The sequence below is a fragment of the Jaculus jaculus genome, chromosome 7 (genome assembly GCF_020740685.1).
Source record: "Jaculus jaculus isolate mJacJac1 chromosome 7, mJacJac1.mat.Y.cur, whole genome shotgun sequence".
In the NCBI taxonomy this organism is placed as follows: Eukaryota; Metazoa; Chordata; class Mammalia; order Rodentia; family Dipodidae; genus Jaculus; species Jaculus jaculus.
Window position 1 is genome coordinate 114,146,792 of NC_059108.1, and position 19,108 is coordinate 114,165,899.

Below are 19,108 nucleotides of genomic sequence, written 5' to 3' on the forward strand. Positions count from 1 at the left end.
GGGCCCCTGGAGGGAATCCTGTTGCTTATAAGGAGTTTAGCATTCTCCAAACTAGTGAGGAAAACACTAGACCTGCCCTTTGGTCTCTTTCCAGGCATGCTTTTACCTACTTCATCATTGTGTTTCCATGATTTCAAACAAACATGAGCTCAGGGCTACATGCAAGGACTTGCAGACAGAGGAGACGTGTGTGTATGTGTGTGTGTGTGTGTGTGTGTGTTTTCGCACAAGTGGGTAGATATGTGTATGTGGATGCACATAGAGAATACACATACATGTGCTCATGGAAGACAAAGGTTGATCTTAGTTGTTCTCCACCATTTTTTTTTTTTTTTTACTATTTTATTTCTTTATTTGAGAGAGAGAAAGAGAGAGGAAGAGGCAGAGAGAAAGAGAGAATAGACACACCAGGGCCTCCAGCCACTGCAAACAAACTCCAGATGCATGCGCCCTGTGCATCAGGCTTACATGGGTCCTGGGGAATTGAGCCAGGGTCATTTGGCTTTGCAGGCAAATGCCTTAACCACTAAGCCATTTCTCCAACCCATTCTCCACCATTTTTATTGAGACAGGGTTTCTCACTTGAACCCAGAGCTCACCCTCACCCACTCAGCTCATCTAGCCACAGAGATCCCCTGTCTCCACCTCCCAGGCACTGGGATTGCAGGTGGGTACCTGGCATTGATGTGGGTGCTGGGGTCCAGATTCAAGTCCTTATGCTTGCACAGCAAATGCTTCACTGCCTGTGCTGTCTCCCTGGCTCCATTTTTAAACCTACTTGGCAATTTTCATATGTGTTTATAATGTATTTGATCATAGTCTCCTCTCATTACCGTCATTGGTTCCCCCATATCTGTCCCCTTCCATCAAACCTCTTCTTCCCAACCAGTCTCTTGTCTACTCTGGTGTCTTTGCAGGTGGTCAAGTCAGGAGGTAAGCCACAAAGTTAATTACGGTTGCCTGCATGAGCACGGGTAGGGGATTATTTATCAGAATATATAGGTCCTAGATGTTGGGTGTGGTGGTGCATGCCTTTAATCCCAGTACTTGGGAGGCAGGATTGTCATGAGTTCAAGGCCAGCCTGAGACTACATAGTGAATTCCAGGTCAGCCTGGGCTAGAGCGAGACCCTACCTCAGAAAAAAGAAAAGAAAGAATATGTAGGTCCTACCAGTCTTCTGTATTCTTCAGCTCTTCTGTTTGTTAGCATTATGATGCTTTAAAAAATATATATATTTATTTATTTACTTGAGAGCGAGAATGAGGCAGACAGAGAGAGAATAGGCATGCCAGGGCTTCCAGCCACTGCAAACAAACATCAGACACATGCATCTCTTTGTGCATCTGGCTTATGTGGGTCCTGGAGGGTAGAACCGGGATCCCTTTGGCTTTGCAGATAAACATCTTAACCACTAAGCCATCTCTCCAGCCCCTTTCTGATGCTTTTGAAGAGGAACCCAAATAGGCAGAGTCATGGCTCCCAAATGCCCATGCTCTAATCTGATGAGCAGGGAAAGGTGGTATTGTGCAGTGCAAAGGAACATTGCAGATGTGGAGCAGGACCTTCAGGTAGAAATGAACTGCCCAAGATGAAGCAGGCAGACTCAGTGCGATCATTCACGTGAGGAGGCAGCCGAGTCAGAGCCGACTCCCATGAGGATGGGGGCAGAGACCACGCTGAGGTAATGACTATCTTGGAAGACTGAAATGGAGTCATGGGCGAAGGGACGAAAGGCCCCTCCCAACTTTTGTAAATCAATTTCCCTTGTATTGTGTTTGATGTGTGTGCATGTGTGTATGGTAAATGTGTATATATATGTGTGTGCAGATGCACATGCCCCATGTGCAAGCATGCTGAGGCCAGAGGAGGACATATCAGGTGTCCTCTTTGATAATTCTTCCACCTTATTTCCTTATGGAGTCTCTTACTCCAGAGTTTGCTGTTTTTCAATTAAACTGTCTAACCAGAATGCCCCAGCATTCCTCCTGTCTCTGGCCTCTATAGTACTGAGGTTACAGGCTTGTGTGATCAACCACACCTGAATTATTTATTATTGTTATTAAATTTTACAGTGTGACAATTTTGCATATTTGTCATATTCCCATCAAGTTATACTCGTGTTTTCTTCCTCCACCCCCATTTCACTGAGGGCCCCCCTTAATGGGGTATTGGTATTCACTGTGGGGTCATGAGTGCACCACTCAGTGTATATGGAAAAGGCAATGCCCAAGGATACACCTACCCACCCTGTAGCTCTTAACATCTTTCCTCCCCTTCTTCCCAATGTTCCCTGAGCCATGGCAATGTGCGTTAAAAGTCTCCTTCTGGGCAGAGCTTTCAGCATTCTCAGAGTTTCTGCTTGGATGAGTGATGAGTCTTCTCAGTGTCTACCACCATTTCCGTGGAGGGGGTTGTCAGGCTAGCAGTGAGAGTAGCACTTGTATTAAAATTGCCACTTCCTTTGTACTGTATCCTGGGCCCTGGCAGATCTGATAGAGATGGCTCATCTTGTGCTAGGCAGTCGCCTGTCTTTTCTTGTCATATTGATGGATCTTGGTTCTCTTCAGTATTCATTGGTATTTGTAAAAAGCAGATTCCCCTCCCAAGAGAGAGCAGCATGGATCAAAGCAAATAGGCACTGTCTTTTCCATGCCTTTTTTTATGCATCTGGCTTACATAGGTCATGGAGAATCAAACCTGGAACCTTTGGCTTTGCAGGCAAGTGCCTTACTGGCCAAGCCATCTTTCCAGCCCATCCATGCCCCTTTTTAATGGGCATACTTTCTCTTCTTAGACAAAGAACAGTGGGAGCTTTTCTGTACTCTATGACCTTGCTATTCATAGTATTCTGAATTGGAACCACGTAGGAATTCCCTCCCACTGAGCAGGCCTTATCTCCACAGACTAATTGATTACTCCCAAAGTCTGTGAACCACTATTGGACAGATGTGAACATCTTGCCTGGCTGGTTGATTCTGTAGCTTTCATGATCCCCTGATTATTCATGCTGTTGGAGACCAATATCCCCCAGCAGCCTGCAGAGCACTTTCCAACACTGTGAGGGCTAGCCATCAGGGAGCTGGCTTCCTTCTCATTTCCAGTGTGATCTCTCATTACCTTGTGCTTGCAGCCTGTGGTGTCTTCAGCAATAGGGTCTTACCACTTAGCTCTGGTGAGTAACCAACACACCTGACTTTTAACGTGGATGCTGGTGATTATGCTCAGGTCTTCTTGCAGGCACAGCCAGTGTTCTTCCCCACTGAGCCATCTCTTCAGCCCCTGATACTTCTTTTCTTTTTTATTTTTTTGGTCTATTTTTATTTATTTGACAGCGACAGACAGACAGAGAAAGAGGCAGAGAAAGAATGAGTGCACCAGGGCCTCCGGCCACTGCAAATGAACTCCAGACATGTGTGCCCCCTTGTGCATCTGGCTAATGTGGGTCCTGGGGAATCAAGCGTGGAACCGGGGTCCTTAGGCTTCACAGGCAAGCACTTAACCACTAAGCCGTCTCTCTAGCCCTGATTTTCTTTTTAGTAGGGTGAGATTATGAATGCTCAGCTGAAGGATAGCACAAGTACCAGGATGAATCATCTGGAGGCACACAATGTTCATCTCTCCCTCATAAGTAGGATAAATTTTGATTACTCAATCATGATGTTGTGCAGTTTCTTTTCTACATGGTTATAGATTTGTCTCTCTCTTGCAAACAGGAAGTGGTCTGCTTCTCATCCACAATTTCCCCTGGGGATGAGGAGATATGTGGCTCAGTGGGTGAGAGTGCTTGCTGTGCAAGCATGAGGACTTAAAGGTCATCCCCCAGTTCTCATGTCAAAGACCAGACATGCCTTTAAACCCAGTGTAGAAGGGGGCCGGGGACAGGAGGATAACTGGGGCTCCCTAGTCTGCCAGTCTCACTGAAAAATGACAAGCCTCAAGCTCAGTGAGGGACTGTGCCTCAGGAAAAGAAGAGTGATAAAGGAAAATAGCCAATGTCCTACACACTACACACACACACAGAGAGAGAGAGAGAGAGAGAGAGCAAAGAAGAAGGGGGGCAGGGAGAAGGAGAAGAAATGCAAAATGTTCAATTTCTTATATCACAAATAAGAATTTAAATAAAATTGCCCTGGATTTAGCATCTGCTGTATAAAGCAATTTTTGCTGTGAAGGTTGAAAATGATGGCTGATCAGCTGTGACTGTCTCCACACTTGCCAGCGGTCTACCAACACTCCCACATCCACCATCAATTTATCTGTTCTCAGCATTTCATGAATTTTTCTTTTTACAGTAATTTATAATCCATTACTTACTTAGTTTGTGCTCAAACTGTCCCAGGTTAAGCAAGTAGAAGTCCCCTCAGCTTTGCATCTATGTTCTTGTCATATATACTCATTAAAAAATTTCCTAGGGCTGGAGAGAGGGCTTAGCAGATAAGTGCTTGCCTGTGAAGACTAAGGACCCTGGTTCGAGGCTCAATTCCCCAGGACCCACGTTAGTCAGATGCACAAGGGAGCGCACGCATCTGGAGTTTCTTTGCAGTGGCTGGAGGCCCTGGTGCGCCCATTCTCTCTCTCTCTCTCTCTCTCTCTCTCTCTCTCTCTCTCTCTCTCTCTCTCTCTCTGCCTCTTTCTCTCTCTGTCACTCTCAAATAAATAAATAAAAATGAATAAAATATTTTATAATTTTTCCTAAATTTCTTTAATAACAGAATTTCCAGATTTATTTTACATGTACTGTGCCCCAGCTGTGGAGCCAGCCATTTCTTCAAGAAAAACCTGATGGCTTTTATTGGGAACTAATAAGTTAGGGTAAGATTATCTTCGCTTCTGACCCATTCTGCATAAGTGAAAGCCACATGCACATGTACACAAACATGCATTCACCCAAACATAACCTAAACAGTGGGCTTGAAATCTGTTTTAGTATTAATAGTCAGGTAATGAAAGAACACATTAAGGTAGCTATAAAAAAAATGCTTTGGTAAACGGTGAATAGTTAAAAATAATTTAACAAGGCTAGAGAGATGGCTTAGTGATAAAGGGCTTGCCTGCAAAGCCTAAGGACTCATGTTTGACTCTCCAGGTCCCACATAAGCCAGACACACAGTGACACAAACACACAAGGTCACACATGCACACAAGGGGGCGCACACATCTGGAGCTCAATTGCAGTGGCTGGAAGCACTGCTGCATCAGTTCTCTCTCTTTCTCTCCCTCCCTCCCTCCCTCCCTCCCTCTTTCTCTCTCTCTCTCTCTCTCTCTCTCTCTCTCTCACACACACACACACACACACACACACACACACACACTTTACATTAAAAAAGGACAGTTTGTTGGGCTTGTCTCAAAAAAAAAAAAATTAACAAGAGAAAAAAGGGAAATCCAAAAATTATCTTGGGCGGGGGGGAGTGAAAATCCGAGGGAAACTAATGTATTAGTCAAAGATAAAATGTTAAAGCATGGAATCTTGTCACTGTCCTACTTCTGTTACAACAGATCCCCCACATGTGTAAACAACTCCTATTTACTACCTCATTGTTCTGTAGGTCAGTAATCTGACCTGAGCCTCCCTGGAATAAATTCAAGGTATCAGCAGGGATTCTTTCCTGGAGCCTGGGAGAAAATACGTTTCTTGCCTTTCTCAGCTTTATAGGAGCACCTATGTTCCTTGACTTGTAGTGATCCCTATTTCTTCATTTTCAAAGCCACCAAGAGCAGGTGAAAACCTGCCTGATGTGGCAGCTCTGTGACCCTTCTCCATTGCCATCTCTCACCAAAACCAGGGAATATTCTCTATTTTAAAAACTCGTTGTAGGGCTGGAGAGCTGGCTTAGTGGTTAAGGCATTTCCCTGTGAAGCCAAAGGACCCAGGTTCAATTCCCCAGGACCCATGTAAGTCAGATGCACAAGGGGCACATGTGTCTGGAGTTTGTTTAGGTGCCCAGAGGCCCTGGGTGCCCATTCTCTCTCTGTCTCTCTTCGATCTCCCTCTGTGTTTCCAAATAAATAAATTAATTAAATAAAGCTTTAAAAAAAAACTCATTGTATAAGATTAAACCCACCCCCTCAAAAGAAAACAGAGACTCTTCCCATCTCAGGCATAACCTTAGTCCAATCTACAAAGTCCCTGCAGGCATGGGAAATGACAGATTCACAGGTTCAAGGACTAGGAATTAATACTTTTGGGAGGCCATCTGTTATCTCTACTATGAAGTTAAAGACCAACTCAAAACTGTCAATTTAAAATGTCCATCTGAGTTACAGGTAAAGTTTATGAAGAGAAATCAAGACCTGGTTTTTTGTTTTTTGTTTTTTTGGTTTGTTTTTGTTTTTCAAGGTATGGTCTCGCTGTAGTCCAGGCTGACCTGGAATTAACTATGTAGTTTCAGGGTGGCCTCAAACTCACGGCAATCCTCCTACCTCTGCCTCCCAAGTGCTGGGATTAAAGGTATGGGCCACCACACTCAGCACGACCTAGGTATTTGTTAAATTTGTTTTTATTTTATAGTTTTATATAACTATAACAGGTCTCTTTTATCTCTTTTTTTATTTTTATTTTTTTATTCTCTTTTATCTCCCTTGCCCCTGCTTCTATTACCCCAAAGGCCTTCCTCCATGGGGTTATGGTACTCAGTGTGGAGTCATGAAGGCTTCAGTCAGTCCCTGTGGGGTAACAGGGGACCATGCCTCAGGATATTCCTACCCACTCTGTGGCTCTTATAATCCTTCCAACCCTCTTCAGCAGTGTACCCTGAGCCATGGCAGGCCCATTGGCAGTCTGATTTAGTGTTGACTTCTCTGTGGCCTCAAGATTTCTGTTTTGATAGCTTTTGATTGATGACTATGTTTGTCACCATCAACCTGGGGCTGGTTGTCAAACCATCAGTAACGGCAGTATTCATGTCACCATCTCCCCTGCAATTTCTCCTGGACCCTGGCAGATGTTGTCGAGGCATCATGTCTCATGGTGGGCAGTTGGCTAACTTCTTGTCTTATCGGTAGATCTTGGTTCTCCTTCATTTTCTCTACCATCTGTAAAATTAAGCAGAGTCTCCAAACAAGGGTGAAAGCAGCTTAAATTAAATTGTGGTATGCAAATTTGATAGGTTTCTTTTTTTTGGGGGGGGGGATGCAAGCCCACTCTTGTTCTCCAGAGAGTAGTGGACACTTCTCCCTGAAGTCTATGAATTCCCTGATAATGGGATTTGACTTGGTTTCCAGTACTGGATGAGTCCTTTCTCACCGAGTGGGTCTCATGTCCAGAGAACAGTTGGCTATCTACAAAGGCTGTGTGCCATGGGTGTATACTTCTTGACTGGCTGGTGGGTTTTGTAGTCTGTAGGATCTCCTGCTTATTCATACTGTTGGTGACTTTTTGCCTCTTGTAGCTGCCAAAGGGCTTTCTAGCACTATTAAGACTAACCAACAGGGAGCTAATTTCCTTTTCAATTCCAGCATGACATTCCAACAAGACCTAAGTATTTTTTATCTTTATTTATTTATTTGAGAGAGAGAGAGAATGGGCACACCAGGGCTTCCAGCCACTGCATACAAACTTCAGATGCATGTATCATTTTGTGCACCAGGCTTATGTGGATCCTGGGGAATCAAACTGAAGTCCTTTGGCTTTGCAGTCAAGCACCTTAACCACTAAGCCATCTCTCCAGCCCAAGACTTAAGTTTATTTTGATGAACCTTTCTAACGCTAAGTGCCCCCCCCCAAAAAAAAAGCTGCAACCATCAGATTATGTTCTTGATATCCAAAACAGCCCAGCATGCATAGACTTGACCATCCCATCATTATGTGGAATCCAAAGCTCTTCTAGGCAGAGATGGCTTCGTCATTTGTGTATTTATGAGGTTTTAGAAGTGACAGTCTAGTTGCAAGTCTGAAAAAGTGAGCACTATTGTTGCTTTATACTGTATTGATCCTGAAACCAACACTTGAAACAAAAAAGGAAGGAAGAGAAGAAAAAAAGGGTCAGAAAGGAGTAAATTAATGGTTCCCAAGTTAACAATTATTAGGTCCTATTTCCTTGAGAGTAAGAGTTCAAGGCCTTACAATAACTGACAAGACCCTACCTGTGTTGCCCTGGCTCTGTTGCCCACTCCAGCTGTCACTGAGGCTTTTCTCCTCAGGCAGTCACTGTTCCTTGCTTTCTCATCAATGAGTAACCCTCAGAGCCTCTGCATGGTCATGCTCCAGGTTATATTCTTCTCTTCTAGGTACTGGAAACCAAGTCAGAATCCCATTGCCAGGAAATTCATCAACTTCCAAAGGTATCTTTTCTGCCTCCTTCAGGTCTTTCCCTTAAAGGACACCTTGTTAGTGAGAACAGTCCCGTTCTGGTCGCCTGACCAAAGTCTCGCTGCTCTACTTCTAATCTCTCTACATGCCTCTATTTTGCTATGAAGCATGTCACTTTCTAATGCAATGGTTTAATGTATTCAAACATTTTGTGTGTTATCTGCCCACTCTCCATCCACATTAGAGTGTAAGATTCTCACAACAGGAGGTTTTGTACCTTGTCTTGTTCAGTGGAATATTCACCATTTGGCTAAAATATTCAGTGAGTGTGGGCCTTTAGCATTTATGTGTGGGTTAATGAATACATGAACAGTGAATAGTAATCATGCTATATTTTTTACTTAAATTATAATGACCTTGCTGTATTTATAGCAATGACAAGGATTATGGGATGAGGTAATATAGCCTCCAAGCTGCCTCTTAGCTTGAGACATCTGTATTAGAGAGGACCCAAAGGAGAAGCATGGGGAGAGGGAGAGAAATAAAGAGTGCTATATTGTGGAGAGAGATGAAGAGAGGAGGGGCATCAGGAGAGGAGAGGAAGACACTGAGCTGACTGAGCGGATTCTATCTAAGTCTACATGACTATCCCAACACAGGTTTATGTTTCAAGCTTTGTGCTCCAAGGTGACAATATTGGGAGGTAGACCTTTCAGAGGTAGGGCCCAATGGTTTCCTGAACACGAGATCAAAAGCTAAGAAACAAAAAGCAAAAGCTAATCTATGGGATTGCACCAAATTGCAAAGCTTTTGTACAGCAATGGAAATGACAGAGTCAGCATACAGAAAAGCAGTAGAAAGATAGCCTATAGAACAAGAAAATACCTGCCTGCCAGTCACTCATCTGGCAGAGCACTAACATCCAGAATATATAGAGAACTTTAACAGTTTAACAACAAAAGAACAAGTAATATAATCGATCAGTGAATTATTTGTGCAGATATTTCTCAAAAGAAGTACAAATAGCTAATAAATATATTTTAAATGCTTAATCTCTTTAGCTATTAGGGAAATGCAAATCAAACGACATTGAGGGTCACTTATTAAACTCATAATGGCTATTATTGAAGGGATGAATAAATGAATGACAATGCTGGCAAGAATGTATAGAGAAAAGAATCCTTATACATTTTTGGTATGACTGTAACTTACTCTATCCACTATAGAAATCAGTATAGAGGATTCTTCACCACCAGTCCACATGTGAGGGTTTTTTTTTTTAATGTATGCACATGCTAATGTACACATAACCAAAACACTCATATTTACGTGGCAAGTCCGTTCCTCAAGATTCTTGTATATATTCTCCTATTTCATGTCTCTAATTAGAAGTCTAGCAGATACCTCAATCCCAACATGTCCAACACTAAGCTGATCTTTTCTCTTAAGCTTACACCTAGTCTGGTTTGCTGTCTATCGAGTGAAGACGACTCTATCCTTTCCTTGTCACGTGACCCATACCTATTCCTGGAGCAACTCTTGCTGAATTTGTGCAGAATTTCCTTTATCCTCATACTCTGCTGTTACTACCCTGGACAAACTGTCACAGTGTCTCTTCTCCACATGGGCCTTGGCCTCCTAACTGGTCTTTCTGCATCACTCTTTTTTCTTTTTCTGGTTTTTTGAGGTAGGGTTTCACTCTGGCTCAGGCTGACCTGGTAGTCTCAGGGTGGCCTTGAACTCTCAGCGATCCTCCTACCTCTGCCTCCCGAGTGCTGGGATTAAAGGCGTGCGCCACCACGCCCGGCTGTCTGCATCACTCTTGGCCCCTGCGGTCCACAACAGCCAGCATGACATTTTCAGAATATATGTAATCCCTGCTGGATATGGTGTGGAACATCTGTAGTCTCAGAAGTAGAAGCAAGAGGATTGGAGAAATTCCAAGTCCAGCCTGGACTACACAGATAGACTCTGCTTCAAATAAAAAGTATGGAACTTGACATTATTCTGTCTAAACTCTCCAGTGGCTTTCCAGCGTACTTGGAATTAAATGTCACAGTTCTCACAATGGCCTCCTGCCGCTAGTGATGTGGACCCTGGCCCAGCACCTCTCTGACTTTGTTCCCATCACCTTCCACTTTCTTTTTGCCCTTCACTCAAGACACACTGGCCTCCTCTCCTTCCGTAAACATACCAAGCGCTGAGTCACATCAGTCTTTACACTTCTGTTTCCTTTGCCTGCAACACTCCTCTTAGCTCTCAAAGAACTTTCTCTCCAGTTCCTCCACATCTTTGCTCTATAATAACTTTGTCAGCAATGGCCTCCCATCACCTAGTTCATAACGCAACTCACGTCCATCCTAGAACCCATGTCTCTAGACTTTGCTTAGTACTTATCATCATACATTTTACACATAATGTGCTCACTAAAGTTCCCTGATTCTACCCCATCCATTAGGACATAAGACAACACAAAGTAAAGAAATATTTGCTTTGTTCACTGAATATCTATTCCCACACTTGGAACAGGGTCTGACATACTGGAGGACTCAGTAAATGTTTGTTAAATCAGATGAATAGCCTCCACATATCAGTCTTTCGCTTTGATAGGTCAAGAAAGAAAAAAAAGAGAGCAGCCGTGAATAATGCAATTGATGTTGATTTAGTTTATTTTGGTTTTTTAGCTTTATTTTGAACAAAGATATGTTTGAAAAATTAAGCCCCCTCTTCTGAGATGTTTGTGGCACGGTTTCTTAATAGTGGCTCTTGTGCTTCATGCTCAGTGGTCCTTTGTTGTAGGGCTCCCACACCCACCATGGGATGTTTGCATCACTGGCCTTAACCACTTACATGTTCACATACTCAATGGTCTCCTCCCCAGCCCGTGACAAGCAGATGTCAGTTACCCTCTGGTGGCAAAGACAGCCCAGTTGAAACCATTCAGCCATGTTAATCCTAAAGTTGAGCTACACATCCACAAAAAGAAATGAATGTAATAAGAAAAGCGCACACACACACACACACACACACACACACATATTATATATATATATATATATATATATATATATATATATATATATATATATATATATATCTCACAAGGGGAGGAGGAAAGCCCTCTAAAATGTACTGGGATTTAGATCTATTTTTACAGAGTTGCCAGGTAAAATATAGGATCCTTATTAAAAATTTAAGTTCACATAAAAAGTGGACCTTTTATTTTTATAAGTCTAAGTATTTTCCCACACAATATCTGGGATATACTTAAATTACAACTTTATGGGCTATATACCTGAAATTCTAATTTAACTAGAGACCTTATATTTTTTTTTTGTTTTCATTTATTTACTTGAGAGCGACAGAGAGAGAAAGAGGCAGATAGAGAGAGGGAGAATGAGTGTGCCAGGGCCTCCAGCCACTGCAAATGAACTCCAGATGTATGCGCTCCCTTGTGCATCTGGCTAACATGGGTCCTGGGGAATCGAACCTTGAACCAGGGTCCTTAGGCTTCACAGGCAAGTGCTTAACCACTAAGTCATCTCTCTCCAGCCTGATACCTTATATTTTTATTTGCTAAATCTAGCCATTTTAATTTATAAAGTAATGGTCATGAGATGACTGCATGTATAGCCACTACATATAGAATATAGCCCAAACTATACTTGGAGGGGAAGGTATGTTTGTTCACACCTTTATTTCTTAAAAACAAAAAATGGCTAAAACTAAATTAAGTGTGGCATGTCTGTTATGGGAAAAACCAACTGCTATCTAATTGGACTAGAGGCCTGCTCCATAGGAAGGAATACATGCCTGATACTGAAAACCTATGACAGGGGAAGTCATGAGCCCTAGGAGTGTTACACCTGCTGGTAGCTGGCTAAATGTATATATTATGCTCACCAAACTGCCCAGAAAGCACTTCTCTTCCTGTGTATACCCATATATTAATCCTCTCACTTTTGATTAGAGAAGCTTTTCTTTTCAGATGGCATTGACCTTGAGATGTCTCAGAAGACACCATAGTACTGAGAAAAAGTGACAGAGGATGCTCAGCATTGAAATATGTCTGTCATACCTTCCAAGGCTCAGAGACTATTGCAGAAGAGGTGGCAGAACGAATGTAAGAGCCAAAGGAAGGGTAGGACTGTTTACAATGCAATCTTCCAGGTACAAAATGGACTGGATATCCATGACCTCACAGTGCCTGACACTACTTACACAAGACCCTCATAATAGGAGGAAAAGATGATGACATAAAAATAAAAGACAGACTGAATGAAAGGGGGAGGGACTATGATGGAGAGTAGAGTTGCAAAGGGGAAAGTGAGCGGGGAGGGAATTACCATGGTTTATTGTCTATAACTATGGAAGTTGCCAATAAAAAACATTTTTAAAAAATGAACTAAGGTGGGACTGGAGAGATGACTCAGCAGTTAAAAGTGCTTGCTTTCAAAGCCTACCAGCCTGGGTTCGAGACGCCAGTATCCACATAAAGCCAGATACACAAAGTAGTACATGCATCTAGAGTTCGTTTATAGCAGCAAGAGGCCCAGGCACACCCATTCTCTCTCTCTCCCTCTCTCCTTCCAAGTAGATAAATGAGTTAACATTTTTAACTAATCTAAGTGTTCCACTAAAAATTAGAAAACAAAATTAGGGGAAATAAATGTAATTAATCTAAAGGAAGCTCTCATAACTAAATTAAATTGAAGGAAGAACCTTTGCCCCTTATGATAATGGCCTTCCCAATAGGACTGTCATGCTCAAGTCCTTAGACCCTTGGGCAGTACGGGATACATTCCAACAAAGCAGTACATCTGTGCACTTTCTAAGTGTTCTGTTACCATTTTCGGTTGATGTCCTACTCCTTTAATATACTACTGAGCTCTTTGCACTATTGTGTAAGGCCAGTTCAATTTTGTCTGGAGGTCCTGATCTTTTTACTAATGTCAAGTCTTTAATAACCATGATATACACTATTACTTTGGTGGGTTTTAGGAAGGGTTTGCTTCATGCCCACTTAGTTGACTAAGTTAGGGTAATTAAGATGTACAGGCCTCACCCTATGATGCTATAATAGACAGCTTCAGGTTCGCTGAGATGAACTTCCAGACCAGGCACAGTTATGGAGGAAGGGATATTTAGCAAAGCTTACAGATCCAGGGGAAGTTCCATAATGGCAGAAGAAGCTGCCCTGCTTTCGCAGGTCCAAGCAGACAGAGAGAGCTACAAGCCAAAAGCCACACAGCACCCTTCAGGAACTCCAGGTGGAACTAGGCACTTTGCATATCTTGAGACTGGAACCTCAGATCCACCGCCACACCTTAGGGCTGGACTCTAAGATACAGTTCCTCCAGCCAGGTGGCTGCAGATCCAAACTACAAACTAATAAAACACTGAACATACTGGGGGGGCCATTTATTCAAACTACCATAGATTCTCTCTAATATTTTTACAGATGTGGCTGGGATTTCCAAGACATACCTCATTTTGTCTTTTTTTATTTTCTATTTTTTTTAGTTTCCCACTGTAGTTCAGGCTCTTCTCATGGCAATCCTCCTGCTTCAGCCTCCCTAGTACCACCACACCGAGTATATGTCCTTTAGAGATTTCCAGGCTGGCAACACTTCTCTGAAGGTCTCAGCACTGACGATGTATCCGGGCTGCTTGAATAAGCAATCTGTCACTAACTTTGAGACTACGAGTGAGAACAGCCAGCGCAGGCCTGTTGTGTGAGCTCTGCTCTCCCCTCACCGTCACTTCCCAAGGAAAGTCCTTATCACCTCAATGCCATTGCCAGATCTCAATTGGAAAGGGTATTACAAGGGGGAAAAAAAATCCAAAATTTTCTGTAGTATTTCCTGGAGTAATAAACACAGGATTTCCTGCATCCAAAATGACTTCAACAAATTACACATTCTTTCAAACATGGCCTGGTGGCAAATTTGGGCCATGTTCCTTTAGGAGCAGATAAGCTTGCTGTTCGAAATCTCTAGCTGGGCAAGGGTCCCCACTCTTCAGCCCCAGCAAGCCTGTGGGCCACATGAATGAGTTTCCATTCCACACTCCTTGGCCCTCACAGTGCGTGTCTTTACATCTCATCTTTTCCACATCTAGTATGTGACCTCTAAGTGGCGGAGTCACCTCTTTCCCCCAAGAGCTCAAGCGGGCAGTGCAGTGATAAATGAAAAGGTAGGTTGGTGATCAGTGAATACCTTTGGCTCATTTGTGTTAGAACTAACTGAGATGGGAGACTTCTGGCAAGTTGACGCTGAGCTTTTGAATACTAGCATTTGTTTCTGGTAGGGAAGAATAAACTTTCCATTACCCAATCTGGACAGGAAGGAAGTGTGTCCTGTCAGCAGAGGGATAGGACTGACTCTCCCTGGGATCTAACTCTGGTCACACCAGGATGATTTGTAAACCTGAGTTAGAAACAGTTCCTTTCCTCATTTCCCATGGCTAATAACGTGCGGTGAGTGGGATCTTCTTCCCAGACTTCAGTCACTCTTTGTTTTAGTGATTTGCTTCCGGATGCATGTGGTTTCGTAATTCCCAATACACATTGTTGGCCTGAGACACATTTGTAATTTAGCCACCACAATGATGTGCCAAGGAATCATAGCAATAGACCCAATTTCAGTAGAGACCAGAAAAGAGACAGGATATAATAATTTTTTTAAAAAAATCTATAGAAATATGGTATTTCATGCCACTATGTGGAAATCGGCAGTGAGAAAACTTCAGGAAAAGTCAGGGCAAGTCACAAGGTGAGCACTTGTAATGCTCTTTCTACAATGGTGCTCCAGTTGCTGTCTAAGGTAAACACCAGCTACATACCTGGACATGAGCCCTGTGACATCTTTGGAATCAGGGAGCTCAGTGTTTCAGTAAATCTCTACCACTGTTTTGTTAGTAGCTTGCCTTTGTGGAGAATCCAAGGAAATCAATCTGTTTGCCATAGCTTCAAGATTTAATGAATTTATGAAAATTAAGTCATTAAAATATATTTCCATGATTAAGTTTTAAGAGGTAATTCCCTTTTAGAATAACATACTAGTTATTAAGAACAGGAACTTTTCATAAGCATTTCCCCTATCCCAATCAATTAAAAACCCAGTGAAACATTTCTTCTGCTTCTGCTCTACAGAAGAGAAACTTGAGGCTTAGAAAACAGAACAAATTTAATTTAAGGTCACACAAAATTCAACCAGGATTGGACCAAAAGCTACAAGCTTTGAACAAACACATTTAATAAGAAAGAAACCATAAGACACTACCAGCACCCTCATAATTTTTGTCTTCCTTGTTGATGTTGCTGTTGCCTTTTAGAATAATAAACCTGGAGATGAGAACAGAGCCAGCAGCTGGTTCTCTGGGACAAAAGTCCCTCACGGGTTCTCTCAGAGTGGAAGAGTCCAGTCATGGAACAGCACCAGCTGGGGGCAGAGGAGTCTGCAAAGACACTGAAGTGTTCCCATGCTGTTTCAGTGTCTTGATGTTCACATCCACTTTCTCTGTTCCCTATCTTTGAGACCTCACAAGATGATCAAAGTCGTTCCCCCCCTCCCCCATCATCAAGAATAGTAATATGACCCAGGAAGTCCATAAGAACCGGGGAACACCAGATCTGGCCTTGATAACAATCTTTGAGTAACTGTTCTTTTTATTTCTGGCCACCTGGGAACCCAGAAGCTTCCTAATTCTGGTCTTCTTTCTCAAATGTAGGTCTTCAGTTTCCCTAGCAGTTCCGAAAATAAGCAGTTAAGATTGTAGTGACTGCAGGAGGAGAACCCTAAGTAATGCAGGTGTCTTATCTGAGGTCTTTATGGGCTAAAGAACCACAGTGAGGTGCCAGACCACCATTTAGTGTTGTTTGAACAAAAGCATTTGTTATTCAAAAAAACCCTGAAATGTCACTAAGCCAGTTCAGGTAGCTCAAGTGTTGACCATTCAGCCCAATTCTTAGAGCCTTTAATTTTGGCTTTCTTACTAATTTACTTTGCAATATAAACTGCAAGGAGAAAGTGATACCTAAGTAGTCTCATTAATTGTACAACCATCTGGACCTCATCAAGAGAAAGACTTGGAAACAAATAGCCATCCCAGTTAGCCTCCTGTTAACAACCTTTTCAAACCTAGTGTCAGATTACATTTGAATTTTCAACACCTTACTAGTATCAGTGAGTTAGATGGACACTGGGTGGCACATTTCTTTGTGTACATATTTTCTACTAGTAAATTTAATTTCATGCTCTATAAAAGGAGTATTATTCAATATAAACTTATAAAATTTTGATACCACTCCAAATTCAAAACTAAATCAAACATTCTGGCCAGAACTCCTGTGATATACCTCTTTGTCTTCAGACCACCATTCTTTATAAAGGCAGGAATTCAAAGCTCATGATGAAGGAAAGGCTGCAATTGGATGTGTAGGTATTGGACTTGAGGTTGAATGTAACCAAATATTTTCTTTTTTTGTAACCAAATATTTAAAAGCAACCACCTGTCCTCTCTTTTCAAAAATGGGTTGATCACACCCCCTGCGTGTAACCAACTGTTCTCTGATTGGACAGGCGACCCATTCAGGGGGGAAAGAACTCATGTCTGGTATTGGAAACCATGTCAGAATCTCATGGTCAGGAAAGTCATAGGCTTTGGAGAAAAGCCCCCACTGCTCTCTGAAGAACAAAAGTGGGCTTGCACACCAAAAAGTCTTGCAAGTAACTTTGCATATCCCCTTTAACCCAAGCTACTCTCATTCTTGTTAGGAGAATCTGTTTTGTTTTACAGAATACAGAGAAAACAGAAGACAACCAAGAACTATCTTGTCTTATACAAGAAGATAGCCAACTGGCCATCACAAGATGTGCCACCTCTACCACATATCTGCCGGAACCCAGGAGAAATTGTAGAGGAAGCAGTAACATGAATACTGTTCTTACTACTGGCCTGACAACCAGCTCCAGGGTGATTGTGACAGACATGGTGATTAATCAAAACCCATCAAAGCAGAAATCCAGAGGCTACACAGAACTCAACAATAAATCAGACTGCCAACAGGCACGCCATAGCTCAGGAATCATTGCAGATGAGGAGGTGGAAAGATTGTAAAAGCCGCAGAGTGGGTAGGAATACCCTGAGGTACAGTCTCCTGTTCCCCCACAGGGACTGACTAAGGTCGTCATGATCCTGTAGTGAATACCATAACCCCTCTGAGGAGGGCCTCAGGGTAATAGTAGCAGGAGTGAGGGTATACCTTGTTATATATAATATATATATAATAAAACAGTTAAAAATTTTTATTTAATAACAGAGAAAATTCATGGGAACATTGAAGGGAGATGAGGGGTGTGTCCCATGTCCAGTTGGAAGCCTGACATGGTAGCCATGACAGTATCTGCCAGTAGAGGAACTAATTGAATTCTAAAAGTTCAGATTGGAATTAGTTGTTTAAAGCTTGGAATATAACTTCCATGGGAAATCGTATTTCAGAAAATGGCAATGTCTCAGTCTTTTGTCTACAAAAGGTTTTCAAATGATACTGTTCTATAGTTCTTGTAAAAATGTATAAGGAAAAGTTTGGAAGGATGTAAAAATCTAACACCCCTATCTTTGCCCCTCTCTCCAGCTTTGGAGAGCCTATTTATTGCCTTTTGTGGGTGTTCCATGGGGATCTGCCTCAGGCTTAACTCCAGACACTACAGCCCTCAAGACATCTGAAGCGAAATTAATCCAGAGGCTTTTCAAAATCAAAATAATTGTGTGTTTGTTTTTGCAATACTGGGTACAGGACCCAGGGCTTTGTGCCTGCTAGACAAACATTGTATCACTGAGATACATTCCTAGCCTTTCTTCTATTTCTTTTGAGACTAGGTCTGACGGAATTACCCAGACTGGCTCATTCTACATCCCAGACAGGCCTTGAATTTGCTCTCTTACCGCCTCAGCCTCCTAAGTCATTGGAAATATAGGACTGCACTAGATAGCTATTTCTAGAAGTGAAGCCAATTTTAATCAATTCCCCAGTTGAATATTGGGTTTTTTTTTGACAATTTTCATACCTGTACATACCGTATTTTGATCATAATCCTCTCCCATTACTTCCTTGTGCTTCCCCCTTCCTCATTCCTCTTCCACTGAACCCCTTCTTCTTTCCAAGTAGTCTCACTTCCACTTTGATGTCACTTTCCCTCTTTCATCATCCATGACAAAATGTGGATGGGCCCAATATTGTGAAGGTCTTGTGTAAGGACAGCCACTGTGAAGTGGCACTGTGAATGCGGTAGCCACTTTGTGTCTAGAAGACAGCATCCCAAAGCACTCATCCCTCTCCTTTGGTTCTGACGTTCTTCCTGCCACCTCTTCTGCAGTGTTCCCGGAGCCTTGGAGGGCATGATGGAGAGATCTCATTTAGTGCTGAGTACTCAATTGATACTTCTCAGTACTTTATTGAATTTTGAGTCTCCCCCCTTTTTAGTTTTGGTTAGCTTTCAGCCACCACTTCCTCTCCTACATCTCCCTTTCCTGACCCCACTTAAACCTTTCTATCCCCAATATCCTGTCCCCTTCCCTTAAGCACTCTCTCTTCCTCTCCACTTACAGCGCTTTTCTAGCATCTACTACTGACTCTTAATCCTACTTAAGTACAAATCTGAAGATTTGAAGCTAGGATCCACATATGGAGAGAACGCATCATCTTTCTTAGTTCACAGGATTCTTTCAAACAAGATTTGAGACCTATTTGCCAGAGTGTTTTCATTGTCAATTCTATTTCCACCCAAACCCAGACTTCTAATCACTCAGCTGGCTGAGAAGCTCAAGTAAAGATTAAACCCATGAATAAATAT